Below are 18,619 nucleotides of genomic sequence, written 5' to 3'. Positions count from 1 at the left end.
CGCAAGCCATGACGACCGAAGGCGCCAGGCGGGTGCCAGCCCGCGCAGCGTCCTCCTTTCCTCTTCGGTGCAAAGGGGGCAAGCGCAGCCGCGGAGTACCGAGGCGTTAGGCAAAGGTTGCCATTTCGGTGCAACAAGACCAAGACCAGGAGGACTGCAAGACGGAGGTCATTGTGGAGCCCAAGACGGCGTCACCACCAGAGCTTTGTGCAAGCAAAGACTACTTTTGTCAGGATAGCTAGCACTAGCTGTCCCCCTTCAAATTAGCCCGCCATTGTTGGCTCCCTTCCCGCTTGATATTTGGGAAGAGGACCAGGGCCTCTATAAATAGGACTATCCACCCCTAGAGAAAGAGAGGGAGAGAGAGGAGATCAGGCAGGTAGAGAAAGAGAGGGAGAGAGGAGATCAGGCAGGTAGAGAAAGAGAGGGAGAGAGGAGATCAGGCAGGTAGAGAAAGAGAGGAAGAGAGGACGGGCAGAGACAAGAGAGAGAGAGAGAGAGAGAGAGAGAGAGAGAAGGGTGACTGAACTCCTCCCAGCAGTTCATCACCCCAGCCAAGAGCATACCCTCGCGAGGCTGTTCTTCCTTGTATTGTTCATCATCATCAGCCCAAGAGGCAATCCACCACACCACACACTGGAGTAGGGTATTACACCACAACGGTGGCCCGAACCAGTATAAACCCTGTGCCATTCGTGTTGTTCTTTCCATTGCTTAGATCTTAGCGAGGCGGAGGGGTGCAGGTAGGTAGGAGGCGAAATCTCCACGTGCACCCCAGTGTTCGAACCTCAAGGGTCTACCGGAACCCGAAATCTGACAAATCGGGACAAAGGACACAAGAGGGTTTTATACTAGTCCGGACCCTTACGATGAAGGTAAAAGCCTACGTCAAGTTGGGATTGGTATGGCTGGGCTTTCGATCACCAAGAGGCTCAACTCACCGGCTTGGTTATCGATTTTTTGTTTCTTGCCTTAAGCCGCCACCGGGTCGTCCCCTTATATACATGGGTTGACGCCTGGTGGCCTACAGAGTCCCGGCCGGCTCATAATCGTGTCCGGCTCGGTGGCTTCCTTTACATGCCTTTCTTTATAAGTCTTTCCTTACATACGCCGGTTTACAATATCGGGTCATAAGCCGCCTCCAGGCCCTTGGGCCTTCTATAAGGTTTGATAAACTATCGTCTTGAATGTTTACTGGGCTTCTTGCGTAACCCACCATTGGGGCTGACCCGGCCCCTCCTGGGCGGGTCATGACTGATAGTAATATCCTCAACAAGGGTGGTTGCAGGTGAGGCATCGAAGTACGGGACAGGCAGGTGACAATCATGGAATGACTCAAGCAATGGAGCAGGTTAGCTTAGCTAGATGCAAGAACGATACATGCCACTAGGACGGACCCGAGCAGTATGGGAATGATGCAGCCCGAGAGGTGCCCCTAATAGAGCAAGCTAAAGATGCAAAAGGATACACGCTGCAGGGACAGTCCCATGTGACTGGGGGATAATGCTGCCCGATGGGCGCCCCATATTCAATGAACTGGAAAGAGTCACCTGATACCATGCTAGAGTGGTGTCAGGGCAGCTGAAGACGCGTGCTGGAGAGGTTGCCCCTCACGAGCCGCCAGGGTCCTGAGCCTCAGGGGGCTCCGTAGGCCCATGTGGCTCCTGAAGAACCGTCGCGATCTCCTCCAAGACGGCGTGATGCCTGGCCTCCTGAGCCGCCAGAAAGCTCCGCGAGTGGCGCTGGAAGGTGACAGACACATTCGGCAAGCCAAACGGCATGCGAACGTAGCTGTGAGGTGGACCCTCGCACCGTCCAACGCGTGAAGGCCAGAAATGTCCCTGATATGCAGCTCTATTGAGTCCTGGAATGTTGACGCAGACGCGCAGCCCGCCGTCCTCGCCAAGATAGGGGGCTGCGCCGGGTGGTGGGCGGTGGTCGCCGTGTATGGTCCTTGCCTCTTGAAGCTCCTGGATCGCCTTGGTGAAGAACTCCTGAGCACCGGGCGCTCTGCGCCTTGTGCCCTCTTGAGGGAAACATGCAGCGAAGCACGCCTCCACGTGCTGCCCGAGCGCCTCCCTCGTGATGACGGCTAGGTCTGAGGCCCTCTAGAAGAGAGCCCTAGGGCCCAGCCCGAGGAGGGCGTCGGGCGCGCCTTCCTATGCGAGGGAAGGAGGCGCCCCATCTACGGGCACAAGTCCTGAGGTGGTGCTGCTGGAGACGCCGCCCGCCTGAGGTCCTTGGCGGAGTAGCTGCTTCTTCTTCTTGGGGTCAGCCTCAGGAGGGTGCGGGGTGCCTTCGTTGTCAAGGTCTTCGGTCACTGCAGCCTGGTAAGCACGCTCGAGGGAGCACACCGCATCTCTTTCCTCACAGGCGACCGAGATGACGCCGCCGCTTCCTGGCATCTTGAGGACGTTGTAGCCATGGTGGGTCACTGCCATAAACTTGGCCAAGGCTGGATACCCAAGGATGGCATTGTACGGCAGGCAGATGTAAGCAACATCGAAGTCGATGAGCTCGGTGCGGTAGTTGTCACGCTGGTCGAAGGTGACAGGGAGGCGGACCTGCCCTATCGGGGTGGTGGAGCCGTCGGTCACTCCTGAGAAAGGCTTGGTAGGCGGTAGTTGATCGTATGGCACTTGAAGGTTGTCGAATGTCTTGACGGAGAGGACGTTGAGCCCTGCGCCACCGTCGATGAGGGTCTTGGTGACTTGAACGTTGTTGATGACGGGTTTGCAGAGCATTGGGAGGGCGCCGGCAGTTGCTGCGCACTTGGGCTGGTCCGCCGAGCTGAAGGTGATGGCGCACTTGGACCACCTGAGCGGGCGCGTGGCCTCGAGCCTGGGAAGGGCCGCATTCACCTCGCGGGCAAACTGCTTGAAGGCACGCTAAGAGGTTGGGGCTTGAGCATCACCCAAGATACAGGCGATGGCACGCGGTTCCTGAAAGCCCCCAGCCCCCTCGTCCTGATGGTGGTCGTCATTTCTCCTTGGAGGTGGTGGCAGCGGAGGGAGGCCTGCGTTGCCATGAGGACGATCCTCATGAGGCTGGTCTCTCCAGGCACCCTCGCGAGGCAGGTCCTGCCAGCGGTCCTCATGAGGCCGATCGCGCCACTCCTGGCGAGGGCCATGGTCGTCCCAGCGCCCTCCACTTTGTCCTCCTCCTCCTCGGCCATAGCCCCGGTCGCTGCGCTCGGGGCGTCGACCAAAGCGCCCATCGTGGATGGCCCTGAACTCCTGACAATCATTGGATTTCTGGCTGTGGACATTGTGGAAGGCGCAGAACGGACGGTTGGCCTTGGACGACTCGGGGTGGTCGCGGCCGCGCTTCATCTCCGGCTCCGCCGCGAGCACAACAGCCCCCTTGCGCTTCACATCCTTGATCTTTGCCTTCTTGTCCTCCTGGTCAGCTGTTGGGAGCTCGAGGAGGGAGAGGCGCCCTTCCTCATCCCTTGCGCACTTGGTTGCCATGTTGAACATCTCCAGGGCCGTGCACAGGTCCTTGTGCATGGCGAGCTCCTCCTTCATCTTGATGTCGCGGACGCCATCGGAGAACGCTGAGATGATGGCCTCGTCCGTCACCTTGGGAATCTTAAGGCGAACGTTGTTGAAACATTGGACATACTTTTGCAAGGTCTCACTTGGTTGTTGCTTGATGCGTCGTAGGTTGCCAGCAGCAGGCGGGCGGTCGCGAGTGCCCTAGAAGTTGACGACAAAACGCTCGCGCATCTCGCCCCAGGAGGAGATCGATCCCGTGGGCAAGTTCAGGAGCCATGAGCGCGCGCCATCCTTGAGGGCCATGGGAAACCAGTTCGCCATGACCTCGTCTCCGTTGGCTGCCTTGATGCTCAGCTCATAGAGCTGCAAGAACTCCGCGGGGTCGAGGGTGCCATCGTAGCGCGGAGGCAGGTCTGGCTTGAACTTGTCGGGCCAGACGATGCTGCGCAGCTCAGGAGTGAAGGCACGGCAGCCTACAGTAGTCATTGGAGCTCGTCGTGGTGGTGGAGCCTGGTCTTGGTACCCGCGCGCCGCCACCACGTGCGGCGCACGGTCTTGACGTGGTGGTGCGGGGAGTGTAGGAGCGTTTTCTTGCGGTCGAGTGACCTCCTAGCAGCTTCTTCGTGCGCGGGCACCCGGCGTGGCGGGTCACGCCGCGGGGCCGCGTCTCTGGGTGCGAGAGCCCCAGCTTGAGGCGGAGGTGGAGCAGGCGCTTCGTGGGCTACGTCGCCCACGGTTGGAGGTGGGCGAGGCAGCAAGAGGGACGGTGCAGGAGAACCCCCAGCGGCGCTGACGAGCTCGGCGATGCGGTCCAGCCAGTCGTCGTAGAGGTCGTCGACTGGGCGGTAATGCAGGAGCTCGCGTGCCATGAGCAGCGCGGCCTGCGCGTCCGTGGGTGCGCGACGAGCGTGGGATGACGAACCGGCCGGGGTCAGCGATGGGGTGGCGGTGCACCCGTCCCGCCGCACGGAGGGGTGCAGCGATGAGGCCTGCTGCTCATTCGCCGCCGGGCCGGTGGCAGCGTTGGCATCGGGTGAAGGAGAACGGCGGGGAGGTCCGCCAATGGCCGTCGTCTGAGCGACGTGGGCGGCAAGGGCAGCCCGGTGCTCAGCACGGGCTCGGCAAGCATCAGACATGGATGCGGTGGAGAAGTGGAGCGCGAATCGACAGAGGGAAAGCTTCAGCGCGCCCCTACCTGGCATGCCAAATGTCGGATCGTGGGTTCCGGCAAACCCATGAGGTTCCAACACTGGGATGCGCACGAAGATCTCTCTCTCTCGCTCACTCTCACAACGATCTCTAGGTCTAGCTCGCCGGACCCAAGGAACAAGAGACACGATAGTTTATACTCGTTCGGGCCACTGTTGTGGTGTAATACCCTACTCCAATGTGGTGTGGTGGATTGCCTTGTAGGCTGAGGATGAACTAGTACAGCGGACGAACAGCCTCCTGAGGAAAGGTGTTCTTGAGCTTGATGAGCTTGTGTGTGTAAGGATGGTCTCAATGATCCAACCCCCACTAAGGGTGTGGCTAGTCCTATTTATAGAGGCCCCGGTCTTCTTTCCAAATGTTTAGGCGGGAAGGGATCCCACAATGGCCAATTTCAAAGGGGGACAACTAGTACAAACTATCCTGACAAAAAGTGGTCTTCGCCTGCCAAAGGCTCTAGTGGTGACGTCGTTGTGGGCTCCGCGGTGACCTCCGTCCGTCCGTCGTGCTGGTCTTGGTCTTGTTGCACCAATATGGAAACCTTTGCCTGATGCATCTGGACTTCTCGCATGTGCATGCTTCCTTAGCACCAAAGAGGAAACTGGCACCCTGGGCCCACTGGCGCCTGTCTGGCCTTGGTCGTCATGGCTTACGTCACGCGGACCTCGCGGGGTGCCCCTTGCATAGATATCTCCGCTCCTCAGGAGCCAGCCTAGCGAGGCCGCCCCGGAGGAGGTCGTGTGTCGTCCGTCTCGCAAGGCTTGGCCCCTCGCGAGGGTCTTGAGTGGTTGTTGATGAAGATGGGCCACCAAGCCGCTGGATGAGCCACGCCTTGGGCTGCAGGCAGGCAAGTCTGGGTACCCTCGTTCCCAGGACGCCGACAGTTTATATATAACTTGGCAAGTTAACTCCTGGTGATTGCGTACATAAGCTTGCAAATATTTTACTCACCGATCAGTAATAGACGTGCAATCATGTTTTTATGTTTTTATAACATTTTCTCCGTCCAGCCCAACATGATATTTTCACCCAAGCTAGCAAATCTATGGATTTCGAAAAAATGCAAATGGGCTTTAAATTCTAACATAATATATAAACGGGTTGCATAGACTCTACATCATTGTTTCACCCAGTCCACAAAAATGGATTAAAAAACAAATGGACTGGCTGACATGTGGGCCAGTAGGTCGAAGCCTAAGCACCTTTGCAAAAAAAATACAGACGTCGAAGCCTAAGCAAGGCATTGGATTTACATCGAACGGCCGGCATTCTTTTTCAATCTCTCATCTTCTTCCTCCAGCGCTGCCGGGACTGCCTGCTCCAGCCTCCGGCGTCCAGCGGCGCTGTTTCGCACGCCTCGCAGCGAAACGCTACCCCACCGACGACCAGACCATCCCTCCACTCCTCCGCACCTCCTGTTATTCTCTGCCGAGTGTAGGCCCACCCCGCACCCGAACCATTCAAGTTTCCCACTCCTCTCTGTCTACGACTCCACTGCCGCGTCATCCCCATCTCCGGGTCCAGTTTGGGGCCTCGCCGTCGTCCACTAGTCTTGGTGCGCTCGGCACGGTGTGGTCAACATGGTCAACAAACGAGAGTCATCAGAGGATGACTGTACGTCGAGAGGCTGACAGTGGGGACGGACCACGCCCATGGACGCATGCATGCAATTGCATCCTTTTTACCCTGAAAAACAATATTTTCTCCCCCTGACAGCTGGGCCCACCAGCTACATCTTCGCACACAAGGAAGTGCGTCCTTATTCTGGGCAAAAAAATGATTCCTCCCCCTGACAGCTGGGACCCATCAGCTATATCTTCACACACAAGGAAGTGTCTCTTCATCCTCCCTGACAGTTGGATTGTCTCTCTGGTCGCGAACATGTACGTACATTTTTTGCGGGTGGAACGTGTATGTACATACTGGTCGATTGGTCTCTCTGCAAGGATGAACCATGGACGAGCAAGGGGCAACACGTGTGACGTAGCAATTGAGGCAGTCCTATATAAATCGTGTACACATATGTACAGCCACGCTGCAAGAAAGTAAATACGGCTACGTACGTACATACGGGCAGGGTCTGGAACGCCTAGCTACTTGCGCATATGTACGGCCAGGGCTCGTGTACATGGAGAGGCAGCGGATGGCAGCAACGGCGTCCTATTCATCGGCAGCCAACCGGCTGGGTCGGAAGGGAGGAAACCGCGTCGTGTTCATCGGGAGGCAAGCGACTAGGTTAGAATGCGTCATGTTCATCGGGAGCCAACCGAATTGGACGGAACAACCCAAACCAGGGCATGTTCATCGACTCGGGGTCCCGTGTCCCGCAAAATGGAGGAAACGGAGTTCTCTTCGACCGCCTACGGTCATATCGGGGTCCTGTTCATCGGGAGGGGTCTTGCGTACCGCAAAACGGAAGAAACAGACTTCTCTCCAACCGCATACGGTCGAAACGGGGTCCTGTTCATTGGGAGGGGTCTAGCATATCGCAAAAATGGAGGAAACGGACTTCTCTCAACCGCCTACGGTCGAAACGCATCCTGTTCATCAGAGGGGTGTGTGGCGTACCGCAAAACGGGACTCCATAGGCTACTGTTCATCCAGCCTCCACGGGGTCCTATTCATCCACCCCAACCGGCTGGGTGTGTGGCGGCCTCCTCGGGGTCCTGTTTATCCAGCGGGGACGACATACTACCATGGGGTCTTGTTCATCCAGCGGCAACCACGTACTACCACAGGGTCCTATTCATCCAGCGCCAACCGCCTACACACGACCGGGGTCCTGTTCATCCACCCCCCGTCGGGAACTGTTCATCCACAGCCAACCCAACCGGCTCGACTCACCACGTTTCGACTCGTTCTACGTATCGCGCGCGCGGCAACAACGGGCACTGTTCATCCAGAGGCAACCCAACCGGCTAGCTACGTCTCGCACGGAGGTTCCGATCGGCTTCAGTAAGCAGCAGCAATGATCAATTGGGTTCAGTTAGCAGCGAAGGAGTTGGTCGGGTTCAGTCAGCAGGGAAGGGGTCGATCGATCGACTTCAGTACGTAGCAGCACGCGATCGCTCGGGTTCAGTAAAGTGAATGCCTCTCGCTTGGGTTCAGTTATAGCGACACGGCTCGCACCACGCGCGCATACGAGAGAAAAACACAAATCACAGTGCATCGATCGGCCCGACCAACCCACCATAACCGGGAACTCCGCGAAAATTTCCTCGCCCTCACTTCTACCATGATTTTTTATGTCATGGATGGCCCAAAGAATGTCATGCAGGTGCGTCCCCGGCTCGCCGAGGACGAAAAGCCAATTTTCTGTCATGAACTTTTGTCATAGAAGTAGGAGCCCACCACATCTATGATGATACATGCTTTTGTCACAATTATCATCATAGAAGTGTCATAAGCATGACAATTTTTTTGATCAGCCCATAATGTCACAGATGTGTCTTTTTTTGTAGTGTGTGTTTGTGTCTTAGAGTTGTGTTGTGATATCTTCCTGTGAGTCTCTGATCTTAATCGTGCACATTTGCATGTATGGTTAGTGCACGGTCGAGGCAGGGGCGTCACAAGTTGGTATCAGAGCTGACTGCATGTAGGAAGCCCCTTTCCAACTCCTTGGTCGAAGTTGAGTCTAGTCTTTGAAAAACTATTTACTAACAATTTTGTGAGAATAATGGGGCCACATCGCCAATGGATGGCATTAGGATCTTTTATTCCTCTCCTTTACTCTGGGATTCTGATCTCTCTTTTATTCGGGTTAAAGATTTTACTAACTCTAACTCTAGGTTCTCATAACTACTTCCTCCAGGAGAGCCCCTCATTTCAGATGATGGCTTGATTCACCAGAAGATTCTAAAGATACTCTTCGATGTTTTTTCGAGACCCTTGTGCCCACCGTCTTTTCAATTCCCTACCACAGATAAATCCTTATGAATAACTACATACACTTGCCATTCATATACATTCCCTGCTGCTCCTGTTATTACAAGGTACCCCGAAACATTTTTCTATATTCTGAGAATCCATTATGCCTACTGCCTTGCAGCTCATTCCTGCATGAATACACCTACGAATAGTTCCTCACACTTACTGGGGATTTGTTCATCCCCAAATGTTCATGTGTTTTGCAAAATACTTCATAATGTTATTCGATCTTTCGAAAATCCTCTACAGTCTATTGCTCTTGAAATTCTTGCTTGCTTGCATTATGGTTAATTTCATATGTCTATTAATCTTCATCGACGTCCCTTGTCATTTCCATTTTGAGCCTAATAATTCAATGTGTGCGAATGCATGCAATCATTAGTTGACCCTTAGAAATTATCCTTCCGGCTCAGACGTCATTCCGGACATGAGCTGGTTTTCAGCCAATCAAACCTTGACCGATTGTGCCTCTAAGTCTATTCAACTTACTCATATTTGATCAGAGCATCTGATTCTGATACACCGATCTGGAAATCATAATTTCTTTGAATTTAAGCATCAAATTATTCAGATGTTTCTATAATCCGATGCCTTTGCATTCTTTCTTTCTCTGATTGAGTGCAGATACTCACATCAGCTCCATTGTGCACTGCCAGACCAATTGCTTGGATACTATTCGACAGTGTCCTTAACATTCAAAAATCTTGTGAGTTCTTCCCTTGATACATAATGCCTTTGGTAAATTGTATCCTCTGCTTTTGTCAACCATGCTTTACTATCGAGCTTGTGCTATTTACTCTTGAAGTTGGTGGTATATGCTCCTAAGATGCCCTAATGGGTTGAACCAATGACTTCCCTAATCTGGGTTCTATTATGTTTTATCTTCGAGTATTACCCCCTGGTATCTCGAGGATATCACGCCATTGCACTACATCTTATGAATTTTTGATGAAGTAATACATTTCCCTGTCATAGTCACTCCACGGGTTATGGATTGTCATCAACCGAGAACATCGAATAGTGAATCGAATCTGCACTGCAATTCAATACCCCTAGTAATTTGTTGCTGGGAAATTTAAAACCAATCTTGTCATTCCTAGACTACCGGATACATCCTTATCATGCTACCTTCGACCGTGCTACCTCGTCCTTCTTTGGTGCATGAATTCTTCAGACCATGATCAAGGCTAACATCGAGTTTTCAATATCATTTTGTTGTCTTGAAAAGCAACTCTGATTCTGAGATTGCATCTTATCTATGGTTCTGATAACCTTTTGCTTCACTATTCCTTTTGCTTGATGCCGGCGCTGTTTGATTGCATCCTCTTGAAACCTCTTGACAAAACGTGTCGTGATCATCATCAACATTTTGACTTCTTCCAAGATGGGAATTGAATCCATGATAAGAAATGCCATCCCTGCCACTCGATAAATTCGATTCATGCTGAGGGGAGAAGGAGGAGGCTGAGGGGGCGACGCCTGCTGAGCGGCGTCAGCGGCCTCTCGACGGCGCGCCAAAGAACGTGCTTCCTGGCTGCTCATCGGGGCCATGGATGCCCCGGAGCGTCTCGACGCCATGACTCAAACTGCACTTGAGGAAGCCGGCGGGGACAGTGCTGGTGTGGGAGCTAGACGTCTCAATCCCCTACCTGGCGCACCAAATGTCGGTTTCTAAGAACCTACATATGAGTTGTGAGCAACAACCCTTCGAGAGTTTGGCCAAGGACTAAACACGTCTAGCAATCCTAAGTCATGCATGAAATATGGTGGATGAACTGCAGATGAACACAGGAATTACCTAGGTTCGGGCCACTTTCTTGGTGTAATATCCTACTCCTACTTTGTTTTGTATTACAAAATGGTAGAGATACAATGTGTCTGTTTGTTACAAGATCAAAAGATCGACCTCCAGCGCGGCCCAGATCTTCTGTCCAATCCGCTCGCGATCCAGCCTCCCATCCATAGGACCGCCTCGATCGAGTGGAGCCGCTCGTGCGTGACGCCGTCTTCTGGGTCGTCGCATGCAGCCATCTCGTCCATCCACTGTTTGATCCTAACACGGCAGCCCACATTCATGTCGTTGCAACACAAGGAGTCCGCTCCTGCCCTGTTGTGCATCTCTCCACCCCACCTGCAGCTCGGCGCTACCTGCTGGATCCTGCCGTGAAGGTCGCTCGATTATGCCTCGCTCCCTGCTTTGACCCCTTGGTGCTGGCTCCGCTGACTGCTTCTGATTTTCAAGTAAAAAAATAAATATTAAGTACAGTGCGTTCGTCCGGTACACATCTCCCTTGCTGCCCACTCTTGGCGGTATCCCTTACACAGGCCCCGTCTCGCATACACCTTTCTGCAGTTCTTGGTGCTCGTCTTCTGCTGGCCGTGATGGTCGCTCTTTAACGACTCCTCTCATGACCTCCGCACATGATGATTGTCGCTTTACATCGACTACTGTCACGACTTGCATCGTTGATTGCCGCTTACATGTCAAATCCTCACTCACATGCTTCATCTAATCTACTGCATGCCACTCAGTAACCAGCTACAGGGAAATAAAACTACAACCTTTGTACCAAAATGTAAAGACTTTTTTGGTTTGCATAGGGTATAAAAACGTCTTACATCTTGTTACGGAGGGAGTACAAAGCAGTATTTCAAAAATGAACACCAATGATTACTTGGGAATGCCAAGACTCAACACACCTCTGAACTTTCTTCCAGCGGCTTAGTTTGCAGGTGCCTTGAGATCCAATATTTTTAGCTGTTCAACAGTATGTGCCGAGCTTGAACATTGTGGTCCATCAGCGACAAGTCAAGATTAGGGTACTAAAAACATTATAAGTTCACGTTTCTTCTCACCAATCCTGAATTTTGGTACTGATTCATGGCTTGGTCCATAACTGTAGTATAATAAGTTACAAATTGACCTCATAACATAATTGCATCCACCACACAAATAAGGTTCCCCCGCCTTATCTTTACAATTCTTGGATCATCAGCAGCTAAATGAGCAACTCTCATCAGTACCAACCATATAGCTGCCAGCTTAACATGATTGTTGAAGTTAACTTGCCAAGGAAACTCGATGATAAGAGCTTGCATATACATACGAAGGAAACAACATATAACAATAACCAAAACTACTACATATGTCGAATAGAAGAATTATACTATTTGTTTTTTTACCTGGAGTACAACCATTATCACCAGAATGGCCACGAAGAAGTGATTCCCGCTAGAAACCTTGAATATGTTCAGCTCATCTGTTTCATTGCATTGAACTCATCAAACACCTTAGAAAAGAAAGATGACATGATATGTATACCCAACTATGTTAACAACATATACTTCTGATTCACATTCGATGAAACTATTAAATTACACCGGTACATCAGGAGGTAGCTACTCCTGAACTATAAAATTCAGAATTTAAGCTTCTAATCCTGAATAAATGAATACAGTAAACATGTACAGAAATTGCCAGGTCATGTTCTCTATTGCCCAAACACTCGCCAAGGCTACCTTATCAAAGGATCAAGGAGACACTAGTAACTAGCCAAGTTAGGAGGAATGACAGCCATATCTTGCTTTGTTTCTTCAGATCCAAACGCACGCTAAAGGCCTTTCTTCCGGATAAAAACTGGTCTGTCAAGCCCTGAAATAGTTACGCTGTACATCAGATGTAGAAATACACATGTCACAATTGCAAGGACAAACATAACTGCTCCCCTCCTCAGTTTATCGCAAACGATAAATTCCCTCTCGAATACATAACTAATTAATGGAGGCGGTATCCCAGAATAATCTCATACATAATGAAGATGCACGTGTGATGATTTATAAAATGGATTATGTTAACCTTTGAGTCCTTCATTTTCCATGCACGTGGGATTTCCCACAATTTATGCAGGGGCTAAAATATCATACTGTTGAGCACCAGAATCAGCTCTTTCAGTCCTCAGTTTCACAGGAACGATTTCATCTTATGACTGCCGTAAAATTCAGCACATACTACTAACGCAAATTTCACTCTCCAACTAAGATTTTTAATGAGGCACTCTTCGCTACTAATATTATCAAGCATAATCAAATATCTCACAATATCAGCACGCAATCAACAAGGTGGACCATCAACATGCATTTTTGGAACTAGAATGTGGCACAGAGAAATATGATCAACAAGTAGGGAGTGGAAATTATGCTCTTCTATTACAAAGGGATAACAGTTAGTACTTAGTACTCCCTCCGTAAAGAAATACTATAAGAGTGTTTAGATCACTCATCTAGGGCCTAATATAAATAAAGGCTTGTGTGACTGACAGGCAAACAACAACCAATTAAAACAATATTTTTCTGCAGAACCTAAATATTGTACAAGGAACATCTTTACCTCTCGTGTGAAAGAAACCCTATGCACACAAGGTTAGACAATTAAAAATACATAGTTTATATTACCGGAAGTAAAAGGAATGCACCTTTAGTTTGAAATGGAATATCTGAAAAGCCTACCTTACAGGGAGATTCAAAAGAATTATCATGGAACCTTGATTTAAATCTTTTCAACTTGCTGATTGCTGGACTATCAAGGAGATCAAGGAGAAGAGGGTTAAGTCCTCTTGATTTGTGGGTTGAGTCTACCAAAAATTCAGCAAATATTGACAGTCGTTCTCATTGCAATGGAAATAAATCATCTGGAAACTGCTAGGAGCCAAGCATTGCTCCAGACAACATGAAACACAGAACAGAAGTTAAATTACTCATGTCATCAGATCGATAATCACAATAATTTTACTTGTGACATTGGGGTAGAGGTGGGATGCAAATCCCCACAATGGCAAAGTGTTGGTATGGCGCTAGCTAAGCTTGTAATTACTGTTGCTCCCCAAAAGCTCGAGACATTGCCGTTCAAATAAATCCAACTTGAATTCTGTGAAGTTGGCTAATGGCAACTAAACAAGAAAATTACGTGATGCACTGTATCTGGACTTCTGGAGTGAGCAGATATTTCGGAGCATTACTGAAGAATATACGCGATTCTAAAGAATACACACGCAGTGAAAAAGTGCTGAGAAACTCTGTCCTTGCCAGAATCCGCACCAGCCTCGAGGGGACACAGGCTTTCCACCAGCAGGAAGATGCGATGCCCCAGGCCCGAATCCTCTGCAGTCGATTTCACACGCTGATGCCCACCCCCGAATCAACCGAGAGCAGAAGCACAACAGTAGGGACACTGTAATGTGTCGTCGCGAAGCCGAGGCCCCGATTCCTCCGCGGCTGAAGCCAAGCGCGGATGAGGACACCCAACGCAAAACCGCCCGCTCGCGGCCGAAACCGATCGACCCTCGCCTTCGACCTCGATGCTGCTGGTAGTGGAGCCCGCGTTTCCCAGAAACTGCGGGGAGGCTAGCTCGCAATACCCACGACCAAATTTTCTTTTCCTCGCTAACATAAAAAAAATCATTGTCTGCCAGCCGTGGTGGGAATTGTTTTTTTCTTTTGGTGGGTCAACCGAGCGGATACGAAGGGAGTCCGGCACGGTGGGTCGTTCGACCGGGATGAAGAATAAGTTATTCTTCACCCAAGGTAATATATATTAGAGAGAGAGAGAGAACTGGAACAGGGGCTCCAAGAGGAGTAAGCAAGCGAGGGGAGGAGGCGGCTCGCGGCTGCGCCATTTGCTCTGCTTGCTTCTCTGCACTTGCGCGGCTGCCGGGGTTCTGGTCCAAGCCAGAGGGGAGCAGCCGCCGTTTGAGGCGCCCTGACTTCCCTTTGTCCTCTTCAGCAGCCTGTGGTAGACAAAAGGGGAGATAAAGCCCCACAGTTCCGCACCTGCTGCTCCTTGCGCCCCACGCCGACCTCTCCTCTACCCGTGATGCATGCACCGCCTAGAGCTCGGGCCTCGATGCTCCCTCCGCCGGTAGCCTAATGACCGTCCCTACAACCCTGAGCGTCTCCGCCGACCCTGAGTATGCTAACAACATGATCATCAATGGCGACGACCCTCAGTATATTGCCTTTGTCAAGGCACGTCTTAGTGAGCAGCTTCTTATGTCTGATTTTGGCCTACTTTCTTGGGATAGAGGTCTCTTCTACCTCTGATGGCTTTTTTGTTTTCCAAGAAAAATATATCCAGAATCTTCTTGCTCATGCTGCTCTTACTGATGAGTGCACTGTTGAGACTCCCATGGAGCTCAATGTTCACCTTCGTGCTAGTGATGGTGACCTTGTCTAATCCGACGTGTTATCGTCATCTTGTTGGGAGTCTAGTTTATCTAGATGTTACTCGTCCAGATATCTCCTATCCCGTCCATAGTTTGAGTCAGTTTGTCTTTGCACCCACATTGGTTCACTATAGTCACCTCCTTCTCCTTCGTGTTCTCTGATATCTTCGTGGCACGATCTCTCACCGTATGTTCTTTCCTTGTTCTAGTTCATTACAGCTTCAGGCCTATTCAAATGCTACGTGGACTAGTGATCCCTGGGATCGTCGTTCACTTTTTGCTTACTATGTTTTTCTTGGTTGTTCTCTCACTGCCTCGAAGACAAAGAAATAAACTATAGTTTCACGTTTGAGTGCAGAGGCTGAGCCTCAAGCTATGGCTCTTTTGACGACAGAGGTGACTTGGTTACGGTGGTTACTTCAGAAGTTTGGTATTTCTGTCACTACACCTACTTTGCTCTTATTTGACAATACAGGTGCTCATAGTGTTGTGCGCGACCCAACAAAGAATGAGGTCACCAAGCATATTGGTGTTGATGCTTTTTTGTGTGTGCTGGTGTGCGAAATTCGGGTTATTGCTCCTCGGTATGTGCCTTCGGAGTTACAGTTGGCAGATTTCTTTAGAAAGGCCCAAACTAGAGCACAACACAACTTCTATATCTATCTCTCCAAGCTCGGTGTTGTTGATCCACCACGAGTTTGAGGGAGGGGAGTTAAGAGCTATATATTTAGTCGTGTACCCCTTTGTATTTTCCCCGCTCTATAATGTTTTTTTTTAATATTGTAAAACACTTGTACCTTACAATGGCATATGGCCACCTCGAAACACAGTTGCATATTTCCTAACAGGTACCTCCCTCCTTGTTAATGGCCAAAGACTTCTTGGCACTTTGCCCTTTCATGTTCCTCAACATACCATGCAGCTCATTTCTGGTGGTCGGATTGTTGATTCTAGTTGTCGGGTAATTATCGACTTTGACTCATGCTCTGTTTCGGACCGTCACACTGGTGTTGTCCTTGGTGCTGGCCCCCGATGTCATAACTCCCAGTGCCTCTGGGAGCTTGACTAGCTTCACTTTCCCTCTGTTGCCACCGCCACCAGTCTCTCCACCTCTGTTGCCTTGTCTACCAGCTCTTTTCACCAATGGGATCATCGCCTTCGTTACTTGTGTTACTCTCGTCTCTCATCCTTAGTTCAGCGTGGTCTTCTTGAAACGTGTGAGGCCTTAATGCACTGACTCGAACCTTTGCCCTCTATGTTCGCCTTAGGCACCCCCTTGGTGATTGTCAACCGTATGTGGTCCTTTAGCTGATGAAAATCGCTTTGCTTTCCTCCAAAAGCTGAGTTGTGCTCCTCGCAACCTGGTCCTTGGGTCGTTACCGGTGACTTCAACTTGATCTAGCAGGCGGGGGCGGGTAAGAATAACGCTAACCTAGAAAGAAGATAGATGGGCAGATTGCACCGTTTCCTTGATGACCTTGGGCTTTGCGAGATCAACCTCATCAGGCGGCGCTACAGTTCGAGCAAGGAGTGATGGTCACCAACATTGGTGCAGCTAGACCGCTTGTTCTGTTCAACGAATTGGGGGTAATGACATCCTAGTTGCTTTTCCGTGCCGATACCCATGGCATTAGATTTAACCTGTACACCACGATTTTCACACCTAGGGCTCACCAGTCCCACTTCAAGGATATCTGGCCGAATTTTGATGGCGGAAGCCACTTCAAGGATATCTGGCCGAATTTTGATGGCTTCCGCCAGGTGGTTGCTGATGCCTAGCATGTGTCATCGCACCTTCGCCAACTCTAGCTTTTGGGTGTCCTGCTGAAGCATATGGACAACACATTGCAGTTGTGGAGCAACCGACATATTGGCAGCATCAAGCTACAACAGCTCATGGCTAAGGAAATCATTTTTCAGCTCAACGTGGTGCAGGAGTCCCGACAGCTGTCCCAAAAGGAGTTTAATCTGCGCAAAGAGTTGAAGCTTAAGTTGCTTGGTTTGGCCTCCCTCAAGTGCATCATCCCCCGCCAGCCCTCCGCTTGCACTAGCTAGCCGAGGGAGACGCAAACACGTGCTACTTCTACATCCATGCGTGCCACTGCCACTGCAAAAATCACATGGTTGCCATTGCCCGTGACAGTATTGTCTCCTTGACCCATGAGGATAAGGTGTGGATGCTGGCAGACTACTCGCCCATCATGGGTTGCGCCATCCCTCGTAGAGTTGTTTTACCAACTCGCTTTGGAGATCATCAAAGATGAGCTTGCCGTAGTCGTCCACCAGCTCTAGTTGCTTATACCGGCTTGCCTCGTCGAGCCTAACGATGCCCTCATCGTCTTGGTGCCAGAGAAGAAAAACTCAAACAAGGTCGCGCACTTCCACCCAATCTGTTTGCCGCATACCTTTGGTAGGCTTTTCTCCAAGTTGCTTGCTCTCCGCGTCATGCCTCGGCTCCCAGAACAGATCAAGGAAAACCAAAGCTCCTTCATGCTCACCACTAAGGGCTTGCACATTAGACACATCGCAACCCTCGTGCTCAAGGTTGACACTGCGAAGGCATTCGATTCAGTCTCATGGCCCTTCCTCCTATGGTCTCACGGCACACCGGCACTGGCAGCAGGTTCAACGAGTTAGTGTGGATGATTCTACCGTAGACACCCTCAACAGGGTGCCCGGGAGGCATATTCTTCACCGTCATGGCCTGTGGCAACGTGTGCTTTGTTGTTTCTTCTTTGTGCTGGAGGTGCTCAATGCCTTGTTGGTCCATGCGAAGAGCATTGTCATGTTAGAGCCATCGTGCTGGCGTGGCGTCAAGCACCTCATGTCAGTGTACAATGCCGACATGGTCGTCATCCTGTCTTCAACGTGCGGCAACCTGGTCTTGGTGGCACGTCGAGCTTATGCACCAACTTCGACAAGTGTTCCTTTGCACCAATCTATTGCAGCATCGCCGAGATTTAAGTGTTAAGCTAAGCTTCGCATGTGCTTTCCCAGCGCTCCCGTGCACCTACCTTAGCCTCCCCTTGTTGTGCAAGATTCGAACGGTCCACGTGTAGCCTCTTCTAGACAAAGTTCTCAACTACATCCCCACTTAGATTGAGAATCTACTAAACATGGGAGGCTGGCTCATGCTTGTCAAATTAGTACTCCCTCCGTCCGGAAATACTTGTCATCAAAATGGAGAAAAGGTGATGTATCTAGATGTATTTTAGTTCTAGATACATCTCTTTTTATCCATTTTGATGACAAGTATTTTTGGACGGAGGGAGTATTCTCTCCATCGCAGTTTATCAAGCCATCGCCATGCAGCTACCTCTATGTTTACATGCGGCACTTGAGAAGTACATTTGCGTTTTCCTTTAGAGCGGGACCGACATAGTCAGCGACGGGCAATGCATGGTGGCCTGGAGCAAGGTGTGCTTCATGTGGAACTCAGCGGCTTCATGTGGAACTCAGCGGCTTCAGGATGCTTAGTTGGTGGATTCCTTGTTGAGCAGGGCACACTTCCTCAGTTCTCCTGTCCTGGTGCTCATGCTCAGAAGGGTGTTGCTGAGCGCAAGCAGCGTCACCTTCTTGAGGCGGTTCGTGCGTTGATGATTGTCGCCTCTCTTCCACCTCAATTTTGGGTTGAGGTAGTTTCTACTTCTACCTATCTCATCAACATTAATCCTTCCTCTGCTCTACAGACTGACATTCCTCTCGAGCATCTTCTTCGTTGTTCTCTTGACTACACAACACTTAATTTGTTTGGTTGCATTTGCTACA

At 50.7% G+C, this 18,619-nt stretch overlaps 1 long non-coding RNA gene across 1 annotated transcript in view; it reads right to left on the bottom strand.

The window, feature by feature from the left end:
* Positions 1 to 10,663: 10,663 nt before the first annotated feature.
* LOC123054466 (uncharacterized) overlaps positions 10,664 to 18,619 on the bottom strand; it is a 36,288-nt gene continuing 28,332 nt past the window's right edge. Inside the window, exons 4-5 of the long non-coding RNA XR_006426184.1 lie at positions 12,153 to 12,285; positions 10,664 to 11,893 (exon numbers count right to left, since the gene is read on the bottom strand). This is a non-coding gene — a long non-coding RNA (uncharacterized lncRNA). The remainder of the gene's footprint in view (positions 11,894 to 12,152; positions 12,286 to 18,619) is intronic.

Source organism: Triticum aestivum, chromosome 1A (genome assembly GCF_018294505.1).
Source record: "Triticum aestivum cultivar Chinese Spring chromosome 1A, IWGSC CS RefSeq v2.1, whole genome shotgun sequence".
In the NCBI taxonomy this organism is placed as follows: Eukaryota; Viridiplantae; Streptophyta; class Magnoliopsida; order Poales; family Poaceae; genus Triticum; species Triticum aestivum.
This window is presented reverse-complemented; position numbering and strand designations above follow the sequence as displayed.